Source organism: Rhinopithecus bieti, unplaced genomic scaffold, assembly GCF_001698545.2.
Source record: "Rhinopithecus bieti isolate Rb0 unplaced genomic scaffold, ASM169854v2 scaffold_1017, whole genome shotgun sequence".
Taxonomy (NCBI): Eukaryota; Metazoa; Chordata; class Mammalia; order Primates; family Cercopithecidae; genus Rhinopithecus; species Rhinopithecus bieti.
The window spans coordinates 4,133,049-4,148,649 of record NW_016803657.1 but is presented as its reverse complement, the minus strand read 5'-3'; positions in this window follow the sequence as shown (position 1 = coordinate 4,148,649).

Genomic DNA, 15,601 nt, shown 5'->3' with positions numbered 1-15,601 from the left:
ATTACAGGCTTGAGCCACCGCGCCCGGCCAATCTTTAGATTTAAATAGTATCAGGCCTCTCCCACTTTCAAAACAAAAGCCAGGCCAGCACGGTGGCTCACGCCTGTAATCCCAGCACTTCCAGGAGGCCAAGGCGGGTGGGTATCACCCGAGGTCAGGAGTTCAAGACCAGCCTGGCCAACATGGTGAAACCTGTCTCTACTAAAAATTAAAATACAAAAATTAGCCAGGTGTGGTGGCAGGCACCTGCAATCCCAGCTACTTGGGAGGCTGAGGTGGGAGAATCGCTTAAACCTGAGAGGTCAGCTGAGCTTGGTGGCTCACACCTGTAATCCCAGTGCTTTAGGAGGCTGAGGCGGGCAGATCACGAGGTCAGGAGTTCGAGACCAACCTGGCCAACACATGATGAAACCCCGTCTTTACTAAAACTACAAAAAATTAGCCGGGTGTGGTGTCGGGCACCTGTAATCCCAGCTACTCAGGAGGCTGAGGCAGGAGAATCACTTGAACTCAGGAGTTGGAGGTTGCTTTAACCTGGGCAACAAAGTAAGACTCCATCTCAAAACAGACAAACAAATAAAAACCTGAGAGGTGGAGGCTGGAGGCGGAGATCATGCCACTGCACCCCAGCCTGGGTGACAGAGTGAGACTCTGTCTCAAAAATAATAAATAAATAAATAAATAAATAAATAAATAAATAAATAAAATGGTTACTTTTGTGTTATGTCAGTTTCACCTGTTACATCAGCAACATTTTGAATACACTAAATACCCTTGAATTGTTCATTTTAAAATGGTTACTGTTGTGTTACTTGAGCTTCACCTCTTACCTCAGCAACATTGTGAATGTGTACTAAATGCTCCTGAATTGTTCACTTTAAAATGGTTACTTTTACCTTATGTCAGCTTCACCTGTTACATCAGCAACATGCAGATACCTTTTGCTTACCCACTCTGCAGTGGCTGTACCTTATCTCCTGGTTTACAGATAAGGAAGCAGGGGACCAGAGAAGGTAACCAACTAGCCAGAGACACAGAGCTGTGTAAGTGACAGAGCCAGGACCTGAATCCAAATTGTGGGCCCCAAAGATGGAGCCACGCTACAGTCTTGTGACTTCCTTGGCCAGGGCCTCAGCTCGGCCCTGGAGACACCTCTCTGTGATGGTTTTCATCTCTTCCTCTTCCGGGCTCCAGGCTCCTTCAAGTTGGCTGCCCATCCCCCTCTCCCACCCCCCAGCAGCTCCGTTGGCTGCCACCCACCTTCAGGGACCCTGGGCCCCTCTGCAAAGGCTGTGGTCTCCCCCGGACTGACCACAGCCTGGCCCAGCCTCTGGATTTTACTTTGAGGTATTTCAGTGTCTCTACCAGCTACAACTATTTCTGGTTTCATAACCAGGGTTGCAGCAGAGGAAAAATAGAAGTAACTGTGGCTTAGGCAAGCGATCAGCCAGGAAACATCAGCTGCTACTAATAGTAGCAGCTATGAAGTTCTGGGAGGTTCTTTTTTTTTTTTTTTTTTTGTCTTTTTAAGAGACAACGTCTTGCTCTGTCGTCCAAGCTGGAGTGTGCAGTGGTGCCATCATGGCTTACTGCAGCCTCAGCCTCCTGGGCTTAAGCAGTCCTCCTGCCTCAGCCTCCTGAGTAGCTGGGACTACAGGTGTGCACCATCATGCCTTGCTAATTTCTTTTGTTTGTTTGTTTTTTTGTAGAGATGGGGGTCTCACTATGTTGGCCAGGCTGCTGTTGGGAGATCCTGATGACCTCTGGCCCTGGGATCCATATAAGCATCATCAACAGGATATGAAAAACAAACAAAACAAGGTCTGTGAATTGAAAATTCAATTAACCATGTAGATGATATGAAAATTCAAGAGGGGCCAGGCACAGTGGCTCACACCTGTAATCCCAACACTTTGGGAGGCCGAGGCGGACGGATCACCTGAGGTCAGGAGTTCAGGACCAGCCTGGCCAACATGATGAAACCCTGTCTCTACTAAAAATACAAAAATTAGCCAGGTGTGGTGGCAGGCATCTGTAATCCCAGCTACTTGGGAGGCTGAGACAGGAGAATCACTTGAACCCAGGAGGTGAAGCTTGCAGTGAGCCAAGATGGTGCCACTGCACTCCAGCCTGGGCGACAGAGTGAGATCTGTCTCAAAAAAATAAAAGGAAAGCAAATCCAAGAATCAGTGGCTCACACCTGTGATTCCAGCACTTTGGAAGGCCCAGGCAGGAGGATCATTTGCACTCAGGAGTTCCAGACCAGCCTGGGTAATAAGATGAGACCCTGTCTGCACAAAAACAATGAGATAAGATAAGATAGTGTAAGATAAGATAAGATAAGATAAGATAAGATAAGATAAGATAAGATAAGATAAGATAGAAGCAACCAAGAGAATGGACTGAGGAGTCCTCCTGATTCATCGTGAGCTCACTCCTCCCCACCCCCATCCCTGTCTTTCTTCGCTGCATTCTTTCGTGCAGTGTCAGGTAAGAGGGAGGTGGTGGGAACCCAGGACTGGATGCTGAGACCGTTACTCAGCCACTGCCTGACCTGGGACTTCCATTTCCTTCTCTGCATAATGCTTGAAATAATTGTCCCTCCCACTGCCATGGCCATCCATGTGATCAGAGATGTGCAAGATGCTAGCACCTACCAGGTTTGCACCCAGAGAGGGGCTGCAGGTGCTGCTGTGGCCACAATGGAGGTGACGGTGACTTAAGTTTATGCAGTGGTACAGGAAGAGGACCAAGCTGATAGATAGTGGGGAGACGGCAGCTAGAATGGATAGGGCAGGTTTAGGGATCAGCTGAAGGAGGAAGGGAGAGGAGCTGGGGCGATAACCTGATTTCTGGGCAGCCAGTGGAGTGGATGGTTGTACCATGTGAGAGATAGGAGACCACAGAGGAGAACGGTTTGGGGGAGGAAACTTTGAACTTGGTGTTGTATGTGCTGAGTTAGAGACACCCACAGGACATCACACTTATCAGGAGACCATTGGATGTTTGTGTCTTGAACCCAGGGGAGGCCGGGCCTGGGGTCTCATGCCTGTAATCCCAGCATTTTGGGAGGCTGAAGTGGGTGGATCACCTGAGGTCAGGAGTTCGAGACCAGCCTGGCCAACATAGTGAAGCCCTGTTTCTACTACAAATACAAAAAATTAGCTGAGCGTGGTGGCAGGCACCTGTAATCCCAGCTACTCAGGAGGCTGAGGCAGGAGAATTGCTTGAACCCAGGAGGCAGAGGTTGCAGTGAGCCAAGATCACACCATTGCACTCCAGCCTGGGCAACAGGGTGAGACTCCATTTCAAAAATAATAATAATAAAAATAAAAAATAAAAATAAATAAATACAGGGGAAAGGAGATACAGGCACCAGAGTCATCACCATGGCAGCTGAAGAGATGTGTATGGTGGTGTCACTCAGAGGCCACCATACAGGGGCCAAGTCTTCCCACCTTGCCCCATGCCCCAGTCCTACCAAGCCCTCTCCACCTCCTCCTACCCTACCGTCCTGGTAGCCAGAATGGCCAGTAGAGGCCAGATGCTGCGGAGGTGACAGTTTGCTCTGTAGGCAACAGGAGCCCCCCAAAGGGAGGGAAGAGGAGGGACTATGGGCCAATCCTGGAGGAGCCAAGGTGGAGTGGACCTGGGCCCTGACTTGAGGAGCGCTCAGAGAACTGGTGGATCAGCCCAGACCCCCGGTTCCGCATGCTAAGGGCTGCCATGGGTATGGCCAGCAAGCGTCAGGGACTCGGTGGGGGGGGAAGGCACTGGGAATTGTAGCCAAGTCCTGATGGTCCAGGCTTGCACTGCAGCCGACAGAATGTCTGTGTCATTCCTTCCCAAGTTCATGTGTTCACACCAAGGTGATGGTATTCGGAGGCGGGGCGTTTGGGAGGAGAAAGGGTCATGAAGGTGGAGCCCTCAACCATGGGATTAGGCCTCATATAAAAAGGACCTCAGAGAGTGCCCTCCCCCTCTTTTTTTTTTTTTTTTCTGGAGATGGAGTCTCACGCTGTCACCCAGGCCAGTGGAGTGCAGTGACGAGATCTCGGCTCACTGCAACCTACACCTCCCCTGTTCAAGCAATTCTCCTGCCTCCACCTCCTGAGTAGCTGGGATTACAGGCACCTGCACCACAGTCGTCTAAATTTTTTTTTTTTTTTTTTGTATTTTTAGTAGACAGGGGTTTTCACAATGTTGGCCAGGCTGGTCTTGAACTCCTGACCTCAAGTGATCTGTCCACCTTGACCTCCCAAAGTGCCGTGAGCCACTGCGTCCGGTCTCCTCCTCCCCCTCTTTCCACCGAGTAAGGTTACAAGAAGAAGGTGGCTGTCTTCAACCCAGGGGAGAGCCCGACCACGCTGGCATCCTAATCTTGTGATTTTTTTTTTTTTTTTTTTTTTTTTTTTTTTGAGCAGAGTCTCGCTCTGTTGCCCAGGCTGGAGTGCAGCGGCACGATCTCTGCTCACTGCAAGCTCCGTCTCCCAGGTTCACGCTATTCTCCTGCCTCAGCCTCCCGAGTAGCTGGGACTACAGGCGCCAGGCACCACGCCCGGCTAATTTTTTGTGTTTTTAGTAGAGACGGGGGTTTCACCATGTTAGCCAGGATGGTCTCGATCTCCTGACCTCGTGATTAGCCCACCTCGGCCTCCCAAAGTGCTGGAATTCCAGGTGTGAGCCACCGCGCCCGGCCCCAATCATGTGATCTTAGAGGAGAAATAAATATCTGTTGCTTTTAAGCCGCCCAATCTATGGGAGTTTGTTGTTGCAGCTTGGACTGACGAGGCCCCTTATCTATACAAAAACATCAGGAAGACAGCGTGGGGCATACATCTTCAGCCTCCTCAGTGGAATTAGCATGACCTGTGCTCCCAGGAGTTTGAGACCAGCCTGGGCAACACAAAAAGACCCTGTTTATACAAAAAAAAAAAAATTAATTAATTGGGTGTAGTGGTATATGCCTATAGTCCCAACTGCCCTGGAGGCTGAGGCAGGAGGATCATTTGAGGCCAGGAGTTAGAGACCAGCCTGGGCAACACAACAAGACTCTGGTTTTTGTTGTTGTTGTTGTTGTTGTTGTTGTTGTTGTTGTTGATGGAGTCTCACTCTGTCACCTAGGCTGGAGTGCAGTGGCCCAGTCTCAGCTCATTGCAACCTCCACCTCCCAAGTTCAAGTGATTCTCCTGCCTCAGCCTCCTGAGTAGCTGGGACTACAGGCCGGCACCATGACGCCCAGCTAATTTTTGTATCTTTAGTAAAGATGGGGTTTCACTATGTTGGCCAGGCTGGTCTCGAACTCCTGACCTCAAGTGATCTGCTCATCTTGGCCTCCCAAAGTGCTGGGATTATAGACGTCAGTCACGGTGCCGGGCCCAAGACACTGTTTATACAAAAAAATTTTTAATTGGGTGTGTTGGTATATGCCTCTAGTCTCAAGTGCTCTGGAGGCCAAGGCAGGAGGATCATTTGAATAACACAAGACTCTGTTTACACAAAAAACATGTCAAAATGTTGGTGTGGTGGTGCTCACCTGTAGTCCCAGCTGCTCCGGAAGCTGAGATGGGAGGATCACTTGAGGCCAGGAGTTCAAGATCAGCCTGTGCAACATAGGGAGACCTCATCTCTACCAGAGGAAAAAAAAGAAAAAATCAAAAAAGTAGCTGGGCATAATGATGCACACCTGCAGTCCCAGCTACTCAGGAGGCCAAGGCGAGAACATCACTTTGTTTTTTTGTTTTTTTGTTTTGAGACGGAGTCTCACTCTGTTGCCCAGGCTGGAGTGCAGTGGCACGATCTCCACTCACTGCAAGCTCCGCCTCCCGGCTTCACGCCATTCTCCTGCCTCAGCCTGCCATGTAGCTGGGACTACAGGCGCCCACCACCGCGCCTGGCTAATTTTGTATTTTAGTGGAGACGGGGTTTCACCGTGTTAGCCAGGATGGTCTCGATCTCCTGACCTCGTGATCCGCCCGTCTCAGCCTCCCAAAGTGCTGGGATTACAGGCATGAGCCACCGCACCCGGCCTGAGAACATCACTTTGTAGCAACATGAGCCGCAGACAAAACTCCTCAGACACCAGATTAAAGAAGGAAGAGGTTTTTTATTCGGCCAGGAGCGTCGGCAGACTCGCGTCTTAAGAGCTGAGTTCCCCGAGAAAGAAATATTTGGCCTTTTTAAAGGCTTACAACTTTAAGGGGTCCATGTGAAAGGGTCATGATAAATCGAGCAAGCGTGGGAAATGTGACTGGGGGCTACATGCATCAGCTAACAGAACAAAAAGCTTTACAATGCTTTTTTCGTACAGTGTCTGGAATTTACAGATAACACAAGTAGTTTAGGCCAGGGGTTGATGTTATTATTATTACTTTGTTTAACTCCTAGGACTGGGTGGTGGTGCCAAGGTTGTCTGGCTACTTATCTTACTTTTGTTTCTCTCTCTCTTTTCTCCTGTCTTTGAACTAGGCAAGGTGAGGGGAGGAGGGCAGCAGGAGTAGTAGTGGTCTCCTCCCTTAACTTGAGACGAGGATTTGAGTCTGCAGCGAGCCACAATTGTGGCACTACACTCCAGCCTGGGTGACAGAGTGGAACCCTGTCTCTAAAAATAAATAAATAATTTTTAAAATTTTAAAATTAAAGGTCGGGTGCAATGGCTCATGCCTGTAATCCCAGCACTTTGGGAGGCCGAAGCGAATGGATCATTTGAGGTCAGGAGTTTGAGACCAGCCTGGCCAACATGGTGAAACCCCATCTCTACTAAAAATACAAAAATTAGCTGAGTGGTAGTGGCATGCACCTGTAATCCCAGCTACTCAGGAGGCTGAGGCAGGAGAATCACTTGAACCCAGAAGGTAGAGGTTGCAGTGAGCTGAGATCATGCCACTGCACTCCAACCTGGGCAACAGAGTGAGACTCGGTCTCAAAAAGTAGTAATAATAATAATATGCTACTGACTCATCTTCCTTTTTCATTTGGGAAAACACAGGGACATTCTTCCTGATTTTTCCTAATGATAAGTTTCCTTCTGTGTAAGGTCCAGCCCTACGAGGCTTAGCAGGTGTTCTCCCCGTGTGCAGAGATGAGAGATCATTAGAAATAAAGACACACGACAAAGAGATGAAAACAGCTGGGCCCAGGGGACCACTACCACCAAGATGCAGAGATGGGTAGTGGCCCCGAATGTCTGGGCACGCTGATACTTATTGCATACAAGACAAGGGGGCAGGGTAAGGAGGGTGAGTTGTCCAAGTGATTGATAAGGTCATGCAAGTCACGTGATCATGGGACGGGGCCCTTCCCTTTTAGGTAGCCAAAGCAGAGAGGGAAGGCAGCATCCATCAGCGTTTTCTTCTCTGCATGTATCAAAAAGATCAAAGACTTTAAGACTTTCACTATTTCTTCTACCGCTATCTACTATGAACTTCAAAGAGGAACCAGGAGTACAGGAGGAACATGAAAGTGGACAAGGAGTGTGACCGTTGAAGCACAGCACCACAGGGAGGGGGCTAGGCCTCCGGAGGACTGCGGGCTGGCCTGGATCATATCCAGCCTTCCACAAGAAGCTGGTGGAGCAGAGCGTTCCCTGACTCCTGCAAGGAAAGGAGACTCCCTTTTGCGGTCTGCTAAGTAAAGGGTGCCTTCCCAGACACTGGCGTTACTGCTTGACCAAGGTGCCCTCAAGCGGCCCTTATGCGGGCGTGACAAAGGGCTCACCTCTTGCCTTCTGGGTCACTTCTCACCATATCCGTTCAGCACCTGACCCTATACCCACCGGTTATTCCTAGGTTATATCAGTAATGCAACAAAGAGTCATATTAAAAGCGAATGATTAGGCCGGGTGCGGTGGCTCAAGCCTGTAATCCCAGCACTTTGGGAGGCTGAGACGGGCGGATCACGAGGTCAGGAGATCTCGTGGTTAACATGGTGAAACCCTGTCTCTAGTAAACAAGACAAAAAACTAGCCGGGCGTGGTGGCGGCACCTGTAGTCCCAGCTACTCGGGAGGCTGAGGCAGGAGAATGGTGTGAACCCGGGAGGCAGAGCTTGCAGTGAGCTGAGATCTGGCCACTGCACTCCAGCCTGGGCGACACAGCGAGACTCTGTCTCAAAAAAATAAAATAAAATAAAATAAAATACATATAAAATAAAAATAATAAAAATAAATATAAAATTACGTTACGTTACACGCACAAGAGAATGAGGAGATGCAGGATGTTTGCGAAGTCTCAGCGTATTCCCCACAAGATCCTCATTGGTGACAAAAGGAAAATAGTGAAATGGAGAAACTGGCAGTCTCCACCTTAACCAAGGCCCCAGTTTACCTCACAGCAATAAGACAAATCAGCCCCGTGAGGCTCTGATATACAACATTGCTTCTGTGGTTTTCTTGCCAAAAATGCATAATCTGAATCTAATCATGAGAAAACATCACACCAGCAAACCCCAAACAGTGAAACTCTACAACGTAACTGACCAGTGCTCTTCAAGTGTTAAAGTCATGAACAAATCAAGAAAGACAGAGGGCCGGGCGCAGTGGCTCACACCTGGAATCCCAGCACTTTGGGAGGCCGAGGCTGATGGATCACGGGTCAGGAGATCGAGACCATCCCGGCTGACACGGTGAAACCCCGTCTCTACTAAAAATACAGAAAAAATTAGCCGAGTGTGGTGGCGGGTACCTGTGGTCCCAGCTACTCGGGAGGCTGAGGCAGGAGAATGGCGTAAACCCGGGAGGCAGAGGTTGCAGTGAGCCGAGATCGTGCCACTGCCCTCCAGCCTGGGCGACAGAGCAAGACTCTGTCTCAAAAAAAAGAAAGACGGAGGAGGCCGGGCACGGTGGCTGATGCTTGCAATCTCCCACGTAGAATCTTTGGCAGCAGCCCAGGATTGCAGGTGTCATGGGAGACTGACAGCAACTCAGACTCACACATATGAGCAGTGCCCAGGCCTACCCCAGCTCACCCAGGTCTGCCTCCCTCTCCCAAGCCCGAATATCCAGCCTGAGGCCCCCTCATCCCCTGCCCCGGTGCTCTGGCTCCAGGCAGCTGCCCTGGGGGTGTTCTGCCCGGGGCCGAGCAGGGTGGGATAGCGCTGACTCCTGGCCTGAGCCCGAGGAGCGAGAAGGCGGGGGCTGGTGGGTGGGACTCACCTGGAGGGAGCTGGACGTGAGTGGGTGCAGCAGCAGCAGGCGGGTCAGCGCACCATCGTCCAGCTCCCAGGAGTACAGGCGGAACCACTTCTCCAGGAGCTCCGGCACCGGGAGGCCACTGTCTGCAGGAGCCACAAGAGCAAAGATGAGGACAGGGCCAGGCACATCCACCCTGCCACACGCTCAGAGGACAGGGCCAGACACACCCACCCTGCCACACGCTCAGAGGACAGGGCCAGGCACACCCATCCACCATATGTGCAGGCAAAACAACGGCACTCCGCAGAAAGTTTTTTTTTTTTTTTTTTTTTTTTTGAGACAGTCTGACTCTGTCACCCAGGCTGGAGTACAGTGGTACAATCTCGGGTCACTGCAACCTCCGCCTCCCAGATTCAAGCAATTCTCCTGTCTCAGCCTCCTGAGTAGCTGGAACTACAGGTGCCCGCCACCACACCCAGCTAACTTTTTTGTCTTTTTGTTTTTTTTTTTAGTCGAGATGAGGTTTCACCACGTTGATCAGGCTGGTCTCGAACTCCCGACCTCAGGTGATCCAGCTGCCTCGGCCTCCCAAAGCGCTGGGATTACAGGCATGAGCCACCGAGCCCGGTCTGACTTTTTTTTTTTTTTTTTTTTTTTTAGCTGCATGCACAGCCTGCTCTTCCCAGGAAAAAACGATGCGGAAGCCCAGCATCCCCAGCCGAGCGGGCCTTACCCTGGACCAGCTGCCGCTGCTCCTGGATCAGCTGCTCGCACAGCAGCCTGTGCTGGTGGTAGCGCTGGATCACAAAGTCCTTCCGGTTGTCGGCCTGCAGCTCCGTGTTCTCCACCTCCAGCTCGTGCGTCCTGCACAGCAGCCACAGCACCTCCCACTGGTCCTGGCTGGTGACCCGCCTGGGCAGCAGTTTCTCCATCTGTGACGTCTTCCTCTTGGCATGGCCAGTCGCTGCTCCAGCCCAGCCTGGGGGGAAACCCAGGGCTTGGGGAGGATGACGCCATGTCTGCTTCTTCTTGTGGCCCCCGTTTATAGCGCTCAGGAAAGCACACGGGTGATCGGCTCTGAGCACGTGCTGCTAACACCGTCTGCCTTCTGATGCTCTGACATCTGGGACCTTGACCTTGGAGGGACTGCCCCTCCCAGAGACAGCCAATTCCTAGAGATGGTGAATGACACACCCGCCAGCACACCTTTCATCTACAAACCAACCAACCCAGAGCACGCTCCCTGGCCACCTCCTTCGTGGGGCTCTTGCACTCTGCCACCGTCTGCCTGTCCTTGTCACCCAGGGCCAGGTACCAGATAACCAGGGACAGCCCCCAGACCCCGGAGCCTGCTGAAATTACCCTAACAGCCAACCCTAAGCCTATTTATCCTGCCTCAGCTGTTTCTTCCCACAGAAATGACAACACAGTCTCAGAGCCACCTTTCCCCTGATACAGAAAACCAGTGCTGGCCTGGTGCAGTGGCTCAGGCCTACAATCCTGACATTTTGGGAGGCTGAGGCGGGCAGATTGCTTGAGCCCAGGAGTTCGAGACCAGTCTGGGCAACATGGTGAGACCCCACCTCACCCCGTCTCTACAAAAAATTTTAAAAAAGGCCGGGCACGGTGGCTCACGCCTGTAATCCCAGCACTTTGGGAGGCCAAGGCAGGCAGATCACGAGGTCAGGAGATCAAGACCATCCTGGCTAACACGGTGAAACCCCGTCTCTACTAAAAATACAAAAAATTAGCCAGGCCTGGTGTCGGGCACCTGTAGTCCCAGCTACTCAGGAGGCTGAGGCAGGAGAATGTCGTGAACCCGGGAGATGGAGCTTGCAGTGAGCCGAGATTGTGCCACTGCACTCCAGCCTGGGCGACATAGCAAGACTCCATCTCCAAAAAATAAATAAATAAAAATTAATTAATTAATTTATTAAATAAAAAATAGCTGGGGATGTGGCGTGTGTCTGTTGTTCCCAGCTACTTGGGAGGCTGAGGTGGGAGGATCGCTTGAGCCCAGGATGGTCGAGCTGCAGAAGGTATATGCAGTACTGCACTCTAGCCTGTGGACAGAGCAAGTCGCCTGTGTGAGAGAAAGAATAGAGAAACAAATAGAAAGAGGCAGACGGATCACTGAGGTCCAGGAATTCACAAGACCCAGCCTGGCCCAACATGGGAAACCTTGTTCTCTACTAAAAATTAAAAAAAAATGGCTGGGTGTTGTATGGTGGGTGCCTGTAGTCCTGCTACTCAGGAGGGCTGAGGCAGGAGAATCTCTTGAACCCCAGAGGTGGAGTTGCAGTGAAGCCAAGATCATGCCACTGCACTCCAGACTGGGAAACAGAGTGGCAGACACGTCTAAAAAAACAAACAAAAAGGCCCATTGATTTGTTTTTGATTCAGTTATTAACTAGTTAGTAAGCAAACTCATCCCTTTGCAAGCCACGTTGCTTAAATTCTATATTTGGCTCTGAAGGTTCATGCTGTCTTTCGATGTCCATATGGGTTTCAGCAAAAGATACACAAAAAATATTTTTTTTTGGTCTGCGTGGTGCTCGCGCTCTGTATCCCCAGCACTTTGGAGGCCAAGATGGGGTGGACCACAAGGCTTCAGGAGACTGAGGACATCTTGCTAACCCTCTCTACTAAAAATAGTCAGGTGGAAGCTGAGATCATGCCCACTGCGACACTAGCCTGGGACGGCAGAGAACTCTGTCTCAAAAAAAAAAAAAAAAAAAAAAAAAAGTATATATAATGTATTCTTATTTTTCCATACTATGATTTTTTTTTTTTACAGGAATGACTTTTTGTTTACTTTTTTTTTTTTTTTGAGGATGGAGGTCATTGCTCTGTCACCCAGGCTGGAGTGTTAGTGGCGCCATCTCGACTTCACTGCAACCTCTGGAACTACTGGATTCAAGCGATTCTCCTGCCTCATGCTCATGAGTAGCTGGGATTACAGGCATGTGCACCAAACCCAGCTAATTGTTGTATTTAGTAGAGATAGGGTTATCACCATGTTGTCCAGCTGGTCTCAAAACTCCGACCTTCAATTATCTGCCTGTCTCAGCCTCCCAAAGTGCTGGAATTACAGGGTGAGTCACCATGCTGGCCTAAAATAAATTTTTTTTTTTTGAGACGGAGGCTCGCTTTGTCGCCCCGGGCTGGAGTGCGTGCCGGATCCAAGCTCCACGTGCAAGCTCGCCTCCGGGTTTACGCCATTCTCCTGCTCAGCCTCCCGAGTAGCTGGGGATACAGGGGCCTGCCACCTCGCCACTAGTTTTGGTATTTTTATAGAGATGGGTTTCACCTGTTAGCCAGGATGGTTCGATCTCCTTACCGTCGTGAATCCACCCGTCTCGGCCTTCCAAAGTGTTGGGATTACAGGCTGAGCCACCGCGCGCCGGCCTAAAAATTTTTAAAGGTCAGAAGGTCAGAAGCCTTTTGAAATGAAATCACATCATCTCCAAATTGCTGAAGGCAGATGCAACAATATTAAGAGGTTTCTGGCTTTGGCTACACAGCTTTCCAGTGAAATAAATGCCACCTGCTTTTAACAACATGACATCATCCATACTTTTGCACATGCCTAAAATACACCTGCAAACACTTAACCAATGGGCTGAAACCATCTCCAGCTTCCACAGCGTTTCCCCTAAAGTCTCCATCATGCGCCCATTCTGTCATTTTTCTGAGTGAGACTGTTAGATAACCAGTTATCCTATAAATAGCTAGTATCAACATTTAGCTCGTCTCAGAAAACAAAAGCATGGGCCAGGCGCGATGACTCATGCCTGTAATCCCAGCACTTTGGGAGGCCAAGGCAGGTGGATCACCTGAGGTCAGGAATTCCAGACCCGTCTGGCCAACATGGAGAAACCCTGTCTCTACGAAAAATACAAAAAAAATTAGCCAGGTGTGGTGGCGGATGCCTGTAATCCCAGCTCCTCAGGGGGCTGAGGCAGGAGAATCGCTTGAACCCGGGAGGCAGAGGTTGCAATGAGCCAAGATCGTGTCACTACACTCCAGCCTGGGTGACGGAGACTCCATCCAATTAAAAAAAAAGAAGAAAAAAAAGAAAACAAAAACGTAAAGAGACGTCCTTCTCCAGAGGGGAAGCTCAGGTGTGGGCTTCCTTCTGGCCATGTCCCTGATCCTCCTAGGATGTGCCCAAGACCAGAACTGGGGTGGGCCAGGCAAGACAGAACTCATGCTGCAAGCCATCAAGCCCTAGCTCTCCGGGGGTTACTCCAGAGTGATCTCATGGAAGCTGGAGGCTGCCATTCAGACATCATCCACAGAAGGCAAGGCAGGCCGGCGGTGTGGTGGACCCCACACCCCTGCTCATAACCCACTTCGGTGGTCAGCGAGTTCCAGCCCTGCTCTCTGCTCCCCGCCGCCCCCAGTGTCACTGTAACTCCAACATGAAGGGACATGGGCTTTGGAGTCAGACCCAGGTCAAGTCCCAGCGCTGTTCCTCCTGCCCCCTGCAGATTTGGGACAAGTTACCTCACCTCTCCCAGCCTCAGTTTTCTCATCTGTAAAATGGTCCTGATCAGCCCTACTGCATGGGATGAGCTAAAGTTCACCTAGTGGCCGGACACGGTGCTCACACCTATAATCCCAGCACTCTGGGAGGCCAAGGCAGGAGAATCACTTGAGCTCAGGAGTTCGAGACCAGCCTGGGCAACACAGGGAGACACTGGCTCTACAAGTAATTTTTTTTTAATTGCCAGACCATCCAGGCACGGTGGCTCACGCCTGTAATCCCAGCACTTTGGGAGGCCGAGGCAGGCGGATCACCTGAGGTCAGAAGTTCGAGACCAGCCTGGACAACATGGTGAAACCCCATCTCTACTAAAAAATACAAAAATTAGCTGGGCGTGGTGGTGGGCATCTGTAATCCCAGCTACTCGGGGGGCTGAGGCTGGAGAATCACTTGAACCCAGGAGTCGGAGGTTGCAGTCAGCCAAGATTGAGCCATTGCACTCCAGCCTGGGCAACAAGAGCGAAATTCTGTCTCAAAAAATAAAAAATAAAAAGCCAGCTTATGCACAGTCGCTCAAGCCTGTAATCCCAGCACCTTGGGAGGCTGAGACAGGAGGATTGCTTGAGGCCAGGAGTTCAAGACAATCCTGGGCAATATAGTGAGACCCCCCCCATCTCTAAAATAAATAAAAGCAAGTTCACCCAGAGCCCACAGGGTCAGCAGTTAATAAGTGTTAGCGATTCTTATCGCTGTGGTCATCACTGTCGTGACGGTGACCTCACACAGCCCGCTCCCCCACCTTGAGGGTCGCAGTCTTCCGCTGCTCAGCTAACAGCAGGTTCGCTGCTCGGCTAACAGCAGGTTGACCTCCTCTCTGGCCAGCAAAACCTCATGCAGCTCCAAAGCCTCACCCTCATTGCCGTCGGCATCAGCCTCTGCTGGTTCCTCGTCCTTCTCCAGCTCGCCCCTGTCCCTTTGGGTGAGGGGGCTGGGTCTTCTCCTGCTCCCAGCTGCAGCCAGGACAGAGGGGGTCAGAGTGCAAGCCGCGCCGGGGGCTGGGCATCCTGGCATCTCCACTTCCACCACCCCTCCTGGCACCTCCACTTCCATAGCCCCTCCTGGCCCCAAGTGAATTATGCATAGACATGGGCATAAAAATGGAGCTATGTGGCTGGACGCAGTGGCTCATGCCTGCAATCCCAGCACTTTGGGAGGCTGAGGTGGGTGGATCATTCGAGACCGGGAGTTCAAGACCAGCTTGGCCAACATGGCAAAACCCCATCTCTACTAAAAATACAAAAAATTAACCTGGCATGGTGGGGTGAGCGCCTGTAATCCCAGCACTTTGGGAGGCCGAGGTGGGCGGATCACGAGGTCAGGAGATCGAGACCATCCTGGCTAACATGGTGAAACCCCCGTCTCTACTAAAAACACAAAAAAATTAGCCAGGCGTGGTGGTGGGCGCCTGTAGTCCCAGCTACTCAGGAGGCTGAGGCAGGAGAATGGCCTGAACCCAGGAGGCGGAGATTGCAGTGAGCCGAGATCGCGCCACTGCACTCTAGCCTGGGCTACTGAGCGAGACTCCCTCTCAAAAGAAAAAAAAAAAAAAAAAAAAAAAAAAGAGCTATATGAGCTCTTCTGTTTTTTCTAAGCGTGACCAAAAGCTGGAAGGAAACCTAAGAATCAGCAAACACTTGCTGCAGGCTCAGAGTGACCAAGTGCAGGACTCTGCAGCCAGCCTGGCCTCTAGCCCCAGCACCGCTCATGCCACCGGGTGACTGTGGGCACCTCCTGTGTAAATGTGCCCTCTCTGAGCCTCGCTTCCTCCGCAGTAAAGCTTGAGTGACAAAGCTTATGCACCTGGGGGCTCTCAGGATTAACTGCATGCCCCGTGGCTCGGTGAAAGAGGTGCCCAATGAAAACAAAGCTGGGGCCAGGCGCGGTGGCTCAAACCTGTAATCCCAGCACTTTGGGAGGCTGAGA